The following is a 16,843-nucleotide window of genomic DNA, read 5'->3' as shown; positions in this document are numbered from 1 at the left end:
AAAAGTGAAAGGGAAGTCGCTCAGTTGTGTCCGACTCCCAGCGACCCCATGGACTGCAGCCTACCAGGCTCCTCAGATTGTATAGAGGCGTGTTAAAACCCTACGGGTGTATGTGACAGTACTTTACAATCAAATGCAGTGTTTCTGGAAAACATTTATATTCATCTTAGTGTTAATAAATGAATTTTGCACCAAACTGATAAAGAACCTTTGGGAGTTTGAAAGTACAGATAGGAGGTGATGATCTCTTTAGGCAGTACAGTCAGTCTCACAATCACACTTGTTTTGAAAATGCAAATTTGTTCCAATGTGACTGACACGTGCTGTCTCATCCATGACCAGCGGCAGGTGAGTGCTTGGAAAATTGCTTGCACTCTGCTGAAATGAGATGTGTAGGAACACACAAAACCTCCACCCACACATACCTCAAACATCTACCAGTTCCCCAGATGGCCACCTGTGCTTTGAGATAAACCATGTACACGTGATGTTGCGGCTTTCTGCCTCCCTTCCACAGCCTCACAGCAACTTCCAAGGTGCAGCCCTCCAACACTCCAATCCACAAGAAAACTCTAGGTCGTTTTCAAGGTAGAATACCATATACATTACAGTATTGGTCTATTTCATGACCATTTAACATGTGTAAAACTGTGCTACCTTTTTTTTTTATTAGTGCCTATCCTTTTAAATATGGCACGGATAATTTTTTGTGTTGTGCTGCTCTCCCATTTTCCAGCGGGTCCCTGGTTCTCCCTTTGTGATTCAGCATAGCTCATTGATTTTTAGTAACACATATGTCACGTGATAGTAGAACTCACTGTACATACTAAGGAAAACATACTGAAATAGGTTTGTACTGTACTTATTAGATCGATGCAAGGACCAACCAAAGAAAATGTAACTTCTTGGCTGCTTCTTGGGTCCTTTGTTTCTCAAAACCCAATTTTTAATTTTCCCAGTTTTTCCCATTGGACTCTCAGAACTTCCTTTTATAGATTTCACAATAATTCACAAGAGAAACTAAATAATACTGAGAAACAGTTACAGAGGCAGACATCATTTTTAATGTGAAGCCTCAGTGTTTGGCCACATTTCTCCCACATACTAGAAGATGTGTGGGTGGTGGTTCTTTTCACTGCCAATTTCTGTCACTTGAGTTTCAGAGGGTGCTGTGAATCAACACCCAACTCTGAGAGGGAAATACTGGTGAGGGTAGCTGCCTGCTACCTTGCTCTGCAATTTAGGGCAGAAGCAAACTACCTCAGCAAAGGATACCGCTACCCAAGGGCTGAACACCTTAAATTCATTTCAATTCAACACATGTTAACTAAACACCCAGCACCTGTAGGATGTGCATGGGGCCCAGCTGGCAGCACTAATGAGTAAAGAAAGTTTTCGGGACATCTAAGACTGTATCAGTCAGGGTTTAACAGAGAAACAGAACCAGCAGGAGGTGCATTTACACAGGCACTCATGACTGTGTGCATGTGTACGTGTGTGTGTGCATGTAAGATCCATTAAGAGATTTATTGCAAAAAATTGGCTTGTGCCAGGTGGGGGCTGGCTAAGCAAGTTTGAACCCACAGGGCAACTCCTTAGGAAGGGCAGGCTCGAGTCTGCTGCTGGTTCACAGGTGGAATTTCTTTTCTCAGAGAAGCCTCAGCTCTTTTTAAGGTCTTTCAATGTATAGAATCAGGCCCACCCAGATTATACTGAATGATCTCCCTTGCTTAAAGTCAACTGATTATGGACTTTAATTCCATACAAAATATCTTCACAGCAACAGTTTAATTAAACAACATTTATGTTTGATTAAATAACTGGGGAGTATACCCTAGCCAAGTTGACACAGCAACAAAATGATCATCAACTCCACCCTCTCAACTTGGCTCTCATGCACACTCACACCACACTTCATTTCCAAATAAAGCCAATAACAAAGTCATACTTTCACTGACATGATACAACTATCCTACGTACATCTGAAAACACCCATTCCGCAGAAGTTCAAAGTCCTTGGGCAATGTTCACACTTTGCCGATAACTTATATACTGAGATATAAAGTGAAAAGTGAAAGTGTCTGTTGCTCAGTTGTGTCTAACTCTTCACAGCCCCATGGACTGCAGCCTGCTAAGCTCCTCCATCTATGGAATTCTCCAGGCAAGAACATTGGGGTGGGTTGCCATTCCCTTCTCCAGGGGATCTTCCTGACCCAGGGATCGAACCTGGGTCTCCTGCATTGCAGGCAGACTCTTTACTGTTTTAGCCAACAGGGAAGCCCCACTGAAATACAAAGTTATTATTAAAACATCTTATGTTCAATGATGAGATAGGAAAACATATTTTTTTTACTATACAGAGAAACATATTCATAACAAAATAAGGAAGAAGTACCCATTACTAGTATGGGTTGTTTCTGCAAAGTCATGTGGTCTTCAGAGCTATCTTCTTCTTTTTTAATATTTATTTTTAATTGATTGATGATTGGTTTACAATACTGGTTTGATCATAGCTATCTTCTTCCACTACCCATTGCTTTTGCCCTTAGCAAGGACCTCAGCTGGTTGTGGTTCTTTGCCTGGTGAGTTGATTCACACCTGAAACACCTGGTCCATTAGCTGTCCCAAACTGGGCTGTTGTAGTTTTTGATTACCCCACAGGATGTGGGAATACTAATATGGCCTAAGGGATCTCCAGGAGTCCAGACATACTCTTCCTTGCTTCCATTATATAGTAGCAGCAATTTTCCCTTGATAATCAGAGTCAATCACTGCATCCCATTCAGTAACTCTTTTCCTTGCCCATTGAATGAGAAGCAGGAGGAACCCACAGGGATCACGTGAATCTCAACAATTCACTATGTTGTCTCCTGGAATCACTGCTGTGTCTACTGGTGGAAATAATCCTCCTACTGTAACTAAGAACTCTAGACAAACAGAAACTGAGGTCAAGGGAACAGGAAGAAAAATTTTCCTAGTGGATCACAGAAAATGAAGCCACTCCCATTTCCACCCATTGATTCCTAGACCAATGAAGCCTAGCTATGAGACAGACATTACTACATATTGGACACTGACATAGAACATATACCATAACCTAGAAGACACTGTCCCAGTCCCACAAGGTATCTCTATGTCACTGCTGCTGCTGCTGCTAAGTCGCTTTAGTCGTGTCCGACTCTGTGCGACCCCATAAACGGCAGCCCACCAAGCTCCCCTGTCCCTGGGATTCTCCTGGCAAGAATACTGGAGTGGGTTGCCATTTCCTTCTCCAATGCAGGAAAGTGAAAAGTGAAAGGGAAGTCGCTCAGTCGTGTCCAACTCTTCTCGACCCCGTGGACCGCAGCCTACCAGGCTCCTCCATCCATGGGATTTTCCAGGAAAGAGTACTGGAGTGGGGTGCCATTGGCTTCTCTGGCTATGTCACTAGCACTATATAATTGAGTCTTCAAAGGCCACTGCAGTATGATATCAAGCCAACTGCTACAGGATAATGGGGAGCACAGACAAGACCAGTGAATTCCACAAGCCGGGGCCTCTCAAGTTCCTTGATTAAAAATGATGTTGTGGGTTGTAGCCCGCCAGGCTCTTCTGTCCATGGGGATCCTCCAGGCAAGAATACTGCAGTGGGTTGCCATGCCCTCCTCCAGGGGATCTTCCCAACCCAGGGACTGAACTCAGGTCTTCCACATTGCCGGAGGATTCTTTACCATCTGAGCCACCAGAGAAGCCCCAAACTACCATAATAGAAGTTAAGATAGTCTGTAAGTGCATGAATGATAGTTTTGACAGAAGCACCACAGGCAAAGAAGGCAGATCTTTTTCCAGAATGTCTGCTCTAGTAAGAATAAAGTGCTGCTCTTTGCATGATGGAGGCAGGTCCTCTGTGCCTACCTATGGGTAGTGAAAGTGAAAGTCACTCAGTCACGTCTGACTCTTTGCGACCCCATGGAATTCTCCAGGCCAGAATACTGGAGTGGGTCACCTTTCCCTTCTCCAGGGAATCTTCCCAACCCAGGGATTGAACCCATGTCTCTCACATTGCAGGCAGATTCTTTACCAGCTGAGCCACAAGGGAAGCATCTATGGGTAGAACTACTCTGATATCATTTCTGGAAACAGAAAAAAATTCTGTTTTAAAAGATTTTCAAATGGAATTATATAGTCTGTGTCAGTGGTCCAGATTGTGTCAGACAGTCCTGTCAGGCTATTCTTCTTTGATCTGAACCCCTTCCTTTGCACCAATACCACGTTTATTTCTTTTGATTCTATTCTGTTCTCCCTGGAGAGCATTTTGTAGGGATGAGGCGGTCCTTTGAGAATCACTGCCCTCCCAGCAGGTTTCTCATACCTAGACTAAACCTTGGACAATAGCTCAGACAGGTAATAGATTCACTCTGGCAATGTCCTATTCTGGAGAGACAAAAAAGACACAACCACTATGTTTTATAGAAACTTTCCATTAGTTCGTGCACCAGATACTGGTAGAAAAAACGACAGCCCAATCCTGAGAGTCCAAGGGAAGGTGATTTAAATTTCCTCCAGTGTCTGGGATGTATTATCTCTTTGACTAATAACTCCTCGGTTCATGTGATGCGGAAGCTGGAGAGAATGCAAATATTTCCCACATAACTCACTGTGCACAGCCTTCCAGGAGAGTCACAGGAGCTCTACTGTGAACACAAAGGTCACTCCTGAACCAAAAACGTTATGGCTTTGATTTTATTACCTAAACACAGCCCTCTGGGCAAATACTGCTGCTTTTTGGTTTGTTTGTTTTAGCATCACCAAGTCTAACAGTGGCTAAACCTGTGATTTTTGTGCCTACTATTTCTCAATAATAAGGAGAGATGCTCTTCATCTCAAGAGGTTATGTAAATGCGGGGAAACAAGCCCCCCAATCTTGAAGATCTGGGTTTATTTGGTCACCGCTGCCATTTTCTAGCTTCTTGGGACCTCAGTTTCCACATCTGCAAAATGAAGCACCTAAGCTCTATACGAGGGTCCCTCCCTGTTTTAAAACTCTAACAATCATTTCTTTAAAATGTTAGTGAACTTCAGGGGCTTCCCTGGTGGTCCAGTGGTTAAGACTCTGCCTTTCAATGCAAGGGACAGCAGTTCGATCCCTGGTCTGGAAAGACATTACATGCTGCAGAGCAACTAAGCCCAGGTGCCCTAACTGCTGAGTCCATGCTCCAGAGCCTGCACTCTGCAACAGAAGCTACCACGATGAGAAGCCCATGCACCACAACAAAGAGCAGCCCCTACATGTAACTAGAGAAAGCCCACGTGTAGCAGTGAAGACCTAGCACAGCTGAAAATAAACAAATAAATCTTTTTTTAAAAAAACGTTGGTGAAGTTAGAATATATTCTGGCTCATGAAACCTCTCTTTTCGTAAGTTATCTGTCAATTATATTCATTATATTTTCTCCATTCCTGGTTTGTCTCCTAATTACACTGGTTTTGTTACCATCATACTTATTTTGCAAAATTAAGGACCTTCAGGGTTTGGAAGAAGCAATAACATAGTCTGCAAGTCGGCAAAAAGAGAGCCAAGTCATTCCATTTCTTTGTGTCAGAATCCAGGTTCCCATTCCTAGGAATGCCAATGCTGATGGGGAAGAAACAGTGTCACAATCCTGAATCCCCAACCCCATCATCCCACTGCCATCCTGGGTCTGACTTAGTGAGGTTTTCTAAGAAAAGTGACCAATGTGAGCCTCAACTCTGGGCAAAACATGGGGACCTACCTTCAGACACACTTCTGAGATTTCAGGGATTATATTAGGCACTCAGGGTTCCTGTTAAGTTCTGAAGGACAAAGTCAAATGGGTCCCAGACAACCTCAGATTTATGGGCCAAAGATACAAATGGAGACAGCTCTAGTTGCTGACTAATTCTACCCCAGTATATTGGAAAAGACCCTGATGCTGGGAAAGACTGAGAGCAGGAGGAGGAGGCGACAGAGGATGAGAAGGTTGGATGGCATCACCAACTCAATGGACGTGAATTTGAGCAAACTCTGGGAGATGGTGAAGGACAGGGAAGCCTCGCATGCTGCAGTCCATGGGGTCACAAAGAGTTGGACACGACTGAGCAACTGAACAACAATATTCAGATTCTGCTAGACTTGCATTTGCCTGTCTGCTTTTCTTAGCTGTATATTAAGGAAAGCATGCCCTATCTGGATTCTTACTGCACTTAATAATACTACAACTTTATGTCCTGTCTACCAACTCAGCCCATCTATAGAGAAGCAGTGTTATTCTGTCTAGCACAGGTCCTTGCTACCTCTGCAAGAGTCCTTTTTCCATGGTGATGAGTGCAGATCTGGGACACTGACTGATCAACCACATTGACTGCAGTCCTACTGGGTACAGAGCACCGAGCTGGCACTGGCATATCACAGGAATTCTTGAGTTCCTGACACCAGCTAATAGGAACTCAAAATTTAGCAGGAGGATAAGTTGTTTTTCAAAACTCAAGAAGTTTTCAAGATTCTGGTCTCCTATGAGAAAAATGGTAGAGACCTGCTAGAAGAAAACATCCTGGTAACGGTTTGTAGGGCTCTCTCTACTGAGCTTCCCTGGTGGCTCAGATGGTAATGAATCTGCCTACAATGCAGGAGACCCAAGGTTGATCCGTGGGTCGGGAAGATCCCTGGAGAAGGGAATGGCAACCCACTCAAGTATTCTTGCCTGGAAAATTCCATGGACAGAGGAACCTGGTGGGCTACTGTCCATGGGGTTGCAAAGAGTCAGAAATGACTGAGCGACTAACACTACCCTACTTGATGGTCCAAAGGTTTTATTGACAGTGGTGATGGTGGTATGTGTGTACCATGGGTCAGCTGAAAAGAAGATACAAAGTCTTCCCTCAGGGGCTGGTGATGCTAGGGAAATTTGGATGAAGGGAATCCTAAGGCCAGTGTCCTATACATAGTGAGTGATAGCCCACTTAGTAGTAGACTCCAAATTCAGTTTAGTAGAATTCAGAATCCTTTAAAACTAAGCAGAAAAGAAGAGAAGAAAATGGAATAAAATACAAAACAGGATGAGTACGATTTCAGAAAACTCTTGTCTCTAGTTTATATACGTGTGTTTATGTCTGTGGGTATACACAACTTTGTGCACAGATATGTTCTGATATAAGATGTGTTTCTTGCTCCAGATCAAGTCAAAAATACTTGAGAAATGCTAATAAAAAAAATTAACACACTTTCCAGTAAACCAGGCATGCATTTCAATGCAAGAGTCAACAACTGTTTATCAACACAAGCCATTGCATATGTGGTAGGCACGCTGGCTAAATGAGAGAAAGTAATACATTCAAAAACAAGCTAAGAGCTGCCAAAGCAATTAAATAAGCTCCCTGACACTGCCAAAGCCAAAGCTGATGTTCATACTACACTCTGCTCTGCCTTTGATCATTCTATAAAATCTTCCACTGCTGAATTAAAAAAGGAAGAGAGCTTCATTAAACTTGTGCCTTTGTGGCTGCTGAGCTCGGTTTTGGAGCATAACTTAAAAACTCCTAATTTGGGAAACAACTTTTAAAAAGGTATTATGTTTCACCTTTTGTACCTTCTTTATCAATATAAAATTTCATGCAGGAAATCCAATCTGCTAGCACAAGATTCATTTCTGCTGAATCACATCACTTTATTTTTCAAATTCCTTTCTCAGAACAATTTCAAGGAGCTGGGAGTGACAATTAAGTCACTACTTGAGAAGTTAGCTGAATAAGGTCAGATGCCAAGTGAGTGAAGAAATCAGGTCTCTTGCCTCTGAGCCTGATGTCCAGCCATCTAGCCAGGGAGGCACTCTGATCAGAAGACGGACCACTGAGGAATATCCTGCTCCTCTCCATCACTTTTCCCAGGATTCCTCTCCTAGACTGATACCCAAAGTATTGATGAAGCACTAGGATATTAGGCAAAAGAATGAAGGAGATCATTCTGGAACTGCTGAACAGAAGAACTGTATTAGACTCCTTCACAAGTCATGTGGGAAATTTCAGAACTTGTCACTAACCCCTAGAATCACACAGGTGCAGGTATCAATGGATTCAAGGAATCTTAGATACTCTTAATGCTAAATTCCCAGTGGTTACAGAGGACCCTTAAAAGAATATTTCAAAATATAATTGTAAGGAAATGAAGTTGCTAGCAGAGGGGTAAATGGTATTTTTTTTTTTACCATAAAGAATAAAACTTGCAAACTTTTGTTAAACTTTGGCTATGTGCCAGGCTTGAAGTTTTACATGTAATATCTCACCACCACAAAGTAAGTTATTATTTTTCACATTTATAGGTGAGGAAACTGAGGCTCAGAGAGGTGAAATGATTTTTCCAGGGTTACATGGCTAATCAGTGGCAGTGCTGAGATTCAGACCAAGTCTGTCTAATTCCAAATACCATGATCTCAACCATTTTTGCTGCATTCCAAATGTGCGTCTTGGTGATGCTTCTTGACTGAACACTCCCGCTACAGGAGGCAGATGAGCTCTGAAGTAAGATCCTGAGTTTGAGTCTCAATTCACTTACTCACTAGAAATAAGACTCTGGGCAAGTTTCCCAGTCTCCTAAGTTTCTGTTCTCTTGTCTATAAACCACGAATAACAGTAATACTAGAGGCCAGTACATAGGTGGCATGTTAGATGAAGCTTACTGATTTTTTAAGAGTTAAATACTGCATATAAATCATTTAGCAGAATGTGAGCATATAGTAAGTATTCAAAAAAAAATAGGAATTATAGTATTAAGAAATTCAATGAACTGATGAATGGATATGTTATGACCTTTAAGTACCATTTCTTAGTTGCTACTAAAAAAAGAAAAGAGATGAGGAAGAGAAAGGAGAAGAGTGGGAAATAGGGATGCAAAATGGGAGAAAGAAGAAGATAAAGAGGAAAAGAGAATGTAAGGATATATTTAATGAGAAAAAAGTTTAATTTTAGATATTTTTCAGAGTAATTCAGACTTATTCAGAAGATGTAAATAAGGCTTGTTGATCCTATCTCACTCCAATCCCAGAACATATTTAATCTCACTGGCACATGGCCGTGTTCCAGATAGCAAGAAAGTAATGCTAACCCTCTTTCCAGCTGCCTACAGTTCTAGATAAACATATAAACAAGTAATGTTTGTAATATATCAGCAACACAGGCAATAACAGACACATGCACAATTTAAAATTAGAGTTCAAATAACCACGACATGAGGCATTCTCTTTTTTTCAAGGAGGGGTAGAAACCGACCTGCTGCTGCTGCTGCTGCTAAATTGCTTCAGTCGTATCCGACTCTGTGCAACCCCATAGACGGCAGCCCACCAGGGTTCTCTGTCCACAGGATTCTCTAGGCAAGAATACTGGAGTGGGTTGCCATTTCCTCTTCCGAGAAACCAACCTACATCCTAACAATTACACTAACTCCAGGATGTTGCCAGGCTCTGGGGTAAAAGGCAAATAGACACGTTCCAAGAGGAATCCTCCTCCTCCTCCCTCCAACACAATCCAAGAGGACTTTGTGGAAATGGAGGCGTTAGCAGACTCTGAAAGACAACTGTCAAGGTAGGGACCTGGTGCTTTTGACAAAATTTAGTGTCTCTAAATAATGCACTGAGCCTTGACTACATTTTAATTTTAAAAATCCATGCTGTTGTTTTCTCTCCAAACAGACTGCAAGCTTCATGAGAGCAGGGCCCTCTGCTTCCTTGCACCTAATGGTGGTGGAAGAATGAGGCACTTAATAAATATTTCCTGGCTGAGCTGTACTTCTAGCTCCCTGAAACAGAGCAGATGAATTATCCAAAGTTTAAAACAGAGTCTTTCATGTATGAACAACACCAGGTCCCTTAAATGTGCATTTTGCCTAGTAAGGCATCAGCTCTCAGGATGAATTATTTCAATAAATATTTTTCTAATAACCTGAGTGAAAGAAGCTCTCTGAAAACAAATTGCACTGGACTGCCCTCTGCGATGCTTCTGACTTTTGAGTGAGAAACAATCATGTTCCTGGTCTGTATGCAACAAGAGGCTGCATGAGGACCACCAGCTGAGTATTCTCTAATGTGATCCCACAGCCCTGCTGTCACTTGGAAGATTAATTCCACATCTGGGGCTACTGGGATGTTTTATTCATTTACTTAGTTACTTGGAGGGGTACCTACAGAATTAGCCTCACAGAATCCACTCCCCCATTTTATTATCATGAGAAAATACTGTGGGATGCTGTAAGTGTGAGACATCTGATTCGAAATCCCCTCCCGAATTTCACAACAGAACTCTCTGGTGAGTTCCTCTCCCAGTTAGGAACTGGAAGGCTCCCAACTCCGGAGAGAGAGGAGAGAAGCTGAGATCCATTATGTAACTCTGCTGCTGCTGCTGCTAAGTCACTTCAGTCGTGTCCAACTCTGTGCGACCCCATAGATGGCAGCCCACCAGGCTTCCCCGTCCCTGGGATTCTCCAGGCAAGAACACTGGAGTGGGTTGCCATTTCCTTCTCCAATGCAGGAAAGTGAACAGTGAAAGTCAAGTTGCTCAGCCTTGTCCGACTCTTAGTGACCCCATGGACTGCAGCCTATCAGGCTCCTTCGTCCATGGGATCTTCCAGGCAAGAGTACTGGAGTGGGGTGCCATTGCCTTCTCCATATGTAACTCTGGAAAACTAAAATGCCCTTTTCTTTAAATGTCTGAGTTACCATCATCTCCCACTCAACACCTACCAGATCACACAGCTGGAAAAGTGGCCGATACATTATTGCTCGCTTGCCAACACAGAAATAAAGCCAGGTGAGCCAAGGCCACGAGGACAGTGCTTCATCATACAGTATGGATCCAGCAAGGGAGACTTGGGAGTGGCAGAAGATACTGACTCCATCTGGGTCTTGACTCTCAGCTACTGAGATGGAAAGAGAGGACTAGGTTGAAAAATGGTGTCAAGTCACAGTGGTTTTCAGCCTTTCCCACAAGCCCCATGGCAGGCGATGGTCACAGAGCACAAAGCCTGGATTATGAGTAACTACCTGACCTAGCGATAATGCACCCTGTTCTCTCACATGCAACAAAGTTTATTAAAATGAAGGCAAGTAGGATGATTTGCAGAGGGCTAACCAGGAATGCACTTGAACTCTTTCGAGAACTCAGGTTCCTTATAAAAATCACAGAGTGCTTAGGGGATACATCACTGTGGAAAACTGCTGCCATGGAGGCCACGCTCTGATGCCAGTCAGGATTGACACTGGTTGCCTATTTTTTTCCCCCATTTCCCAATTTCAGAGGGCAAGTCCAGGGCCTTCTCTTCACATTCCACACACTTACCTTCTGAACTAACTAAAGCCAGCAGTTTCCCAATCAAACAAACGAGACTCTCCCAGCCAGCAAGTTATTCCAGTCAGAGACACTGCAATATGAGGGGGGTGCATGGTGTGTTAGGATAAGACCTTCCACAGCTCGACTCAGGTTAGGTCCAGGTACCTTTGGGGTGGCTTCTGAGATGGTTCTAATTCCAGTAAGGAGAAAACTGCCAATGGAGTATTCAACTCAGGATTCTGCCCCTGACAGTTACTCTAAGAAACCCTGTGTGAAACAGCAGAACTGTCCTCCATGCTACTGTGTCCACGTTAGTTATTTCTACAACAACTAACTTCACTTAGATTCACTCCCACGCATGGCCCCCAAGAAAGGGGTGTGTGTGTGTGTGTGTGTGTGTGTGTATATATATATATATATATATATATATATATATATATATATATATATATATATATATATATATATATATATATATATAAAATCTTTTCATTAAAATAAGGGAGTTGAGGACTTCCCTGGCAGTCCAGCAATAATACTCCGTGCTCCCAAAGCAGGGGGTGCAGGTTTGACCCTTGGTTAGGGAACACAGATCTCACAGTGTGGCCAAAAATAAAATAAATCACATAAAGTAAGGGAGTTGAGAGGGAAGAGATTAGATATTTTGGTTCCATTCAGCATTTCCTGGTGTTAGAAGACAGGAAAGTGGATGTCAAGGAAGTTTCATTTCCCCCGCTGCTGCTGCTGCTGCTGCTAAGTTGCTTCAGTCGTGTCCAACTCTGTGCGACCCCATAGACGGCAGCCCACCAGGCTCCCCCGTCCTTGGGATTCTCCAGGCAAGAACACTGGAGTGGGTTGCCATTTCCTTCTCCAATGCATGAAAATGAAAAGGGAAAGTGAAGTCGCTCAGTCGTATCCGACTCTCAGCGACCCCATGGACTGCAGCCTACCAGACTCCTCCGTCCATGGGATTTTCCAGGCAAGAGTACTGGAGTGGGGTGCCATCGCCTTCTCCTCATTTCCCCTATGTCTGGCAAAATAAAGATTTTCTGAGCTCTGCAGACACGAGATGCGGCCAGGCACAGGGGCTGGACATCACAGCCATTATCTACCCGCAGGTCTCTGCCAATCCTCCTCTCCATCACATCTACCTAGAGCAAATACCAGACATGGCCTCTGAGCAAAACAGACTGAGGCATCATGTGAGAAACACATCAGAGTCTATCTTTTGCCTGAATCTTATTTAAAAGAAGAGAGGGAAAAAAGGAAATTACATGTATGCTAATATACCAATGACCTTAAGTACCCATTACTTGCTACCTCAACCAAACATTGGAAGTTTGATTTTTACTTCACTTCTACACAGGGCAATAGGAGAGTGAGTGAGTGACAGAGATCACAGGTAGCGAGGTACCATTAGTTTTTCTGCTCTTGTATCTGACTTCAGGATACACTTCGTCCCAGCCAAAGCAATGACTCATCTGCCGCTGCCAATGCCACAACAGGAGCCTGATTTGCTGCAGCAGAGCAAACAGAGCAAACGCTCCTTAGAAGAAAAGCTCCGCTCTAGCATTTCTGAAAGATTAATTAAATTCAGTGCAGAAAACAGAAAACCACCACCACCCTTTCACATGAAAGTGGGATGACCACAACACAACTTGACAGTTCAGAAAATCAGCAAACATTTCTGCATCTGTTTGTGGTTGTTGCTGTTTTGTCTTATTTTGTTTTTTGGCATGTTATGAAATATAATATTACAGAAATCAGGCCCAAGGAGATCCGGGGAGAAGCTGAAATTATACTACATGAATATTCAAAAGAAATAAGGAAACTGCTAGCCACTATATACCAGTGATAATTGGTAGAGTTCTTAAATTTAGATTCATATCCTAATCCACCCAGCAGTTACTATTGCCTATCCACTATGAAAAATTCTCTACAGCAAGGATTAAAGTATCACCAGCATAAGACAGGAAATGGTATGCTACATGGGAAGGAGATGGTTATTTTAAGGTGGGAATGATCATTTCTAGATAAGGAAGGTTTTCTGGTAGGGATAATGAACTCATCTTAAAGGCCGAATAAAAATGTGGAATGTTCAGAAATCAGGGAGAAGTTTTTATGAATAATGAGCACAGAGATGAGGTGAGAAAGTGTACGGAGTCCAGCAGCAGTGAATAGTAATTCAGGTAGTCAGAGGCAGAGGAGATGTAGAGAGGAGAGCTACCAGATTTGCAGGGCAGATTCGTGGAAGGTCATGACACAGACTAAACACGTGGATATGTGGGAAATGGGTTCAACCTTCACAAGCTGTAAGCAGCAGTTAAATAAAAACTTAACAATTAGAGCAGACAGGACAGCTACGGGGCTGGGACAGCCCACTTCTGGGCCCTTTCACTGCTGTGAAGGGTTGAATGGATTGATGGGAAGAGTTAGGAAGCTAGTGTGTGGGGAGAAGTGGCACTGGGGGCTGTGAAAGAGGTGACCATTTACCAATGAGTACAGAGTATTTCATAACCTTGGCAACTAATACAACCAGCCCCATGTATGCTAGCCGAATTTCAGTTCTAAGGTTCAACAAATAAATAAGAGAGAGAAATAAATAAGAGAGAGACGAATAAATAAATACATGCCTCAGGCTTACTGAAGCTTCTGTTTTTCAGATCTGTGGACTGGATCTCTACTTGGGTATCCCATAGATACCTCAAACTCAGCAGGTCTAACACTAACCTCATCGTATTCTTTCCTAAACATGTAACATCTTATGATCACTTAAGAGAATGGCGTCATAAACTCCTCAGGCACTCATGCCACGATGTGGGAATCATTACCAGGCCTAGAACATCATTGTCAGTACATGAACCACCTTCCTAGTTCGGATGAACCATCATTATGTGAATTTTGATGGGAGCCAGGGCTACCCTCTCTCTCACACTGTATGTCTGCCTCCAGGACCTTCTAAAATTTCCAGAACATATCAAACATAAGGTAGTCCTGAATCACAGGCATTTTCCCTGTAAGACTATCTTCCTATCCCCTGACTTTCTGATCACCTTATATAACATTTTAGGGATACAGTTGAAATATAGTCAAACATGTTCTTCAAATACATTAGTTTAATTGTGCCTATATTAAATTAAGTAATATATTAATCTGGAAATACTCTGTTATTCAACTCTGACATTTTATCAATCAATAATAAATTGCTTTCAATAATTTTTCTTTAAGAATTCTCACTATGTCTCTTCCCACTGTTTCTGAAATTCATATTAGTAATATGTTGGTCTTACTGGAATATTCTCCAGTTTTCTTAAATTTTTTTTTTTTTCTCACCACTGCTCATCCTTTATCTTTCTGGAAATTTCTGCAGCTTCATCTTCCAAACCTTTTACTGAACGATCTACTTCATAAATGATTAATTTCCAAGAGTTCTTTCTTATTCTCTGAATGAATAGGTTCCTACTCTTTTTTCACATAGGCTGTGTCTTTCTCTTATATCTTTGAGGATTTAACTGTTTTCTTTGAAGTTTTCTTCTGCTCCCTGCATTGCTCTGATGTCTTTGAGTTCTCTTTTCCCATTTCTTCACTCTGGTCTCCGTCTTTCATGCCAGATACTTTAATCAAAGGTTGAGTGATTCTTAGCTATCTACTTATATTTAATAATGAAGCATGAAAAAGCTATTTTGAAGCTAGCATATGAACTGGTAGACTTCACGATAAAGTATTTCAGCAAAAAGTCAGGTTAATTTTTTTTTTACTACATAGTGTATTAGTTAGGTTATAAGCTAAGTTGTTTCAACAAAGAGATCCCCAAATACAGTGGCTCACACAAGAGTTCACATCCTTCTCTCTTAACATTTCATAGTCGATGGCTGGTCCGGGCTGCTGCTGCTGCTCTTTCTATTCTATTCTGCTGCTCCGCTGTCTCCCAGGGTCGTCCTTTCCTTATCAGCACCACAACCACATCCCACCCTAGAAGGGACTGAGGGAAAGGGGAGAAAGAAGTCGAGGCTCCTCACAGGGCTCAGAAAAGTTTAGTCAGCAGTCACACCTCACCGCAAGGGCACCTGGGAAATGTAGCGGCAGCCTAGGCAGCCATGTTCCTTGCCAAAACTTGCAGGTATTCTATTAGTAAAAAGGGTAGAAGGGAAAAGAGACAGGGGCGGGGGCATTAGAGCCCGCTCCAAATTACGAACTCCCAAATGACAGGATCTCACTAGAGGTGGATCGTCCAACCTCCTCCTTGCAATATCCAGCCTGTTGGCATTCTCTCTCAAGTGTTTCTCGTGCCCATCTCCTCTGTGCCTTATGCCTGAGTCTGGCAGTCTTTTGGTTTACTTCTTCCAGGGGATAAACTTCTTGTTTTATGTGAGGAGGGGAAGGAGTGGAGGCCTGGTTTCCTGTCTGAGGGGAATGGGGATGGCGATCTGGGGTGCAATGACCCCTTGGACAGACTTTCTTCTAAATCCCCTACTTCTCAGCCTTCTACCCCACCCCTCTCCTGTGGTCCCCAATGCCTTTATTTTTTCAGGTGTTCTTTGAATGCCGGTATTGCAGGAACTTGTCTGACTTTCCTTACCATTCTTACCATCCCTCTGACACTTTTCAGTCTTTAAAAATTCTAGTTCAAAGTTACATATATCTCTCCTAGTGTCATCAAAAGTGAAGTCTGAATTTCTGTTTCTTGTTCACTTTATTATTTTAGGGAACTGAAAAAGGGGAAAGATGTGAAAATGGCTTTCCTTCTCCATCTTGAAACTGGAAATAGTTTTTTCATTTGTACATGATATTATCACTGGAAATTTTATCCTAAGCCACAAATATCCATTTGCTTAAAATAAGAAGAGTTTTCTTTTTCCATTCATCCTGTGGGTGTACACTCATGATCTCCACAAAGTAACCACTAATTGTATTTCATTTTGAAGTGATCTTTAAAAGGCTTATTTGCAATGATATCCAAGACTTGCAGTTGAAAAGTCATTCCCCATCCCTGCCCCCAAATACTTATTAAATCTATATTGAATTTCTTTGCTTCCTTGGTCAAATGACCTCTATAAGCATACAAACCAGCAGTGACATAGGTAGTTCTAGGCTATTGCATCTTTCCTAAACAGTTCTTTGTGGCTCAAAATAAAGTAATTGACAGAGTGCCCTACGACATAAAAGGTTTTAAAGACTTTAATATAAGGCAACTCTCTTTATCCTGAAAGATAATTTTGAGGAACAAAATTTTATATAAAAACTTTATAATTTAGCATGTCTTTTACTTTCCTACTTTTGCTATGTTAGATTATGTGCACAGTACACCCTCTTCAATTTCTTTCTCTGGCTAACTCGTGCTCATTCTTCGAGACTCATTTCAGGTGTCAGCTCCTACAAGAAGCCTGTCTTGACTGCCTCCCAGAGCTCTTCCAAAGGCTGATCAAGTGCTGCCCCTGTGTTTCTGTATCACTCAGTGCTTCCCTAAATAGCATTTACCATATTGTAATCCCTGGTTTATTTGTCATTTTCCTCCACTAAACTGTGAGCTT

General features: G+C 42.3%; 1 protein-coding gene across 2 annotated transcripts in view; it reads right to left on the bottom strand.

The window, feature by feature from the left end:
• The window catches only part of CRACD (capping protein inhibiting regulator of actin dynamics), a 289,119-nt gene that overhangs the window by 65,839 nt on the left and 206,437 nt on the right, over positions 1-16,843 (bottom strand). The window lies entirely within an intron of this gene.

The sequence above is a fragment of the Ovis canadensis genome, chromosome 6 (assembly GCF_042477335.2).
Source record: "Ovis canadensis isolate MfBH-ARS-UI-01 breed Bighorn chromosome 6, ARS-UI_OviCan_v2, whole genome shotgun sequence".
NCBI lineage: Eukaryota > Metazoa > Chordata > Mammalia > Artiodactyla > Bovidae > Ovis > Ovis canadensis.
This window is presented reverse-complemented; position numbering and strand designations above follow the sequence as displayed.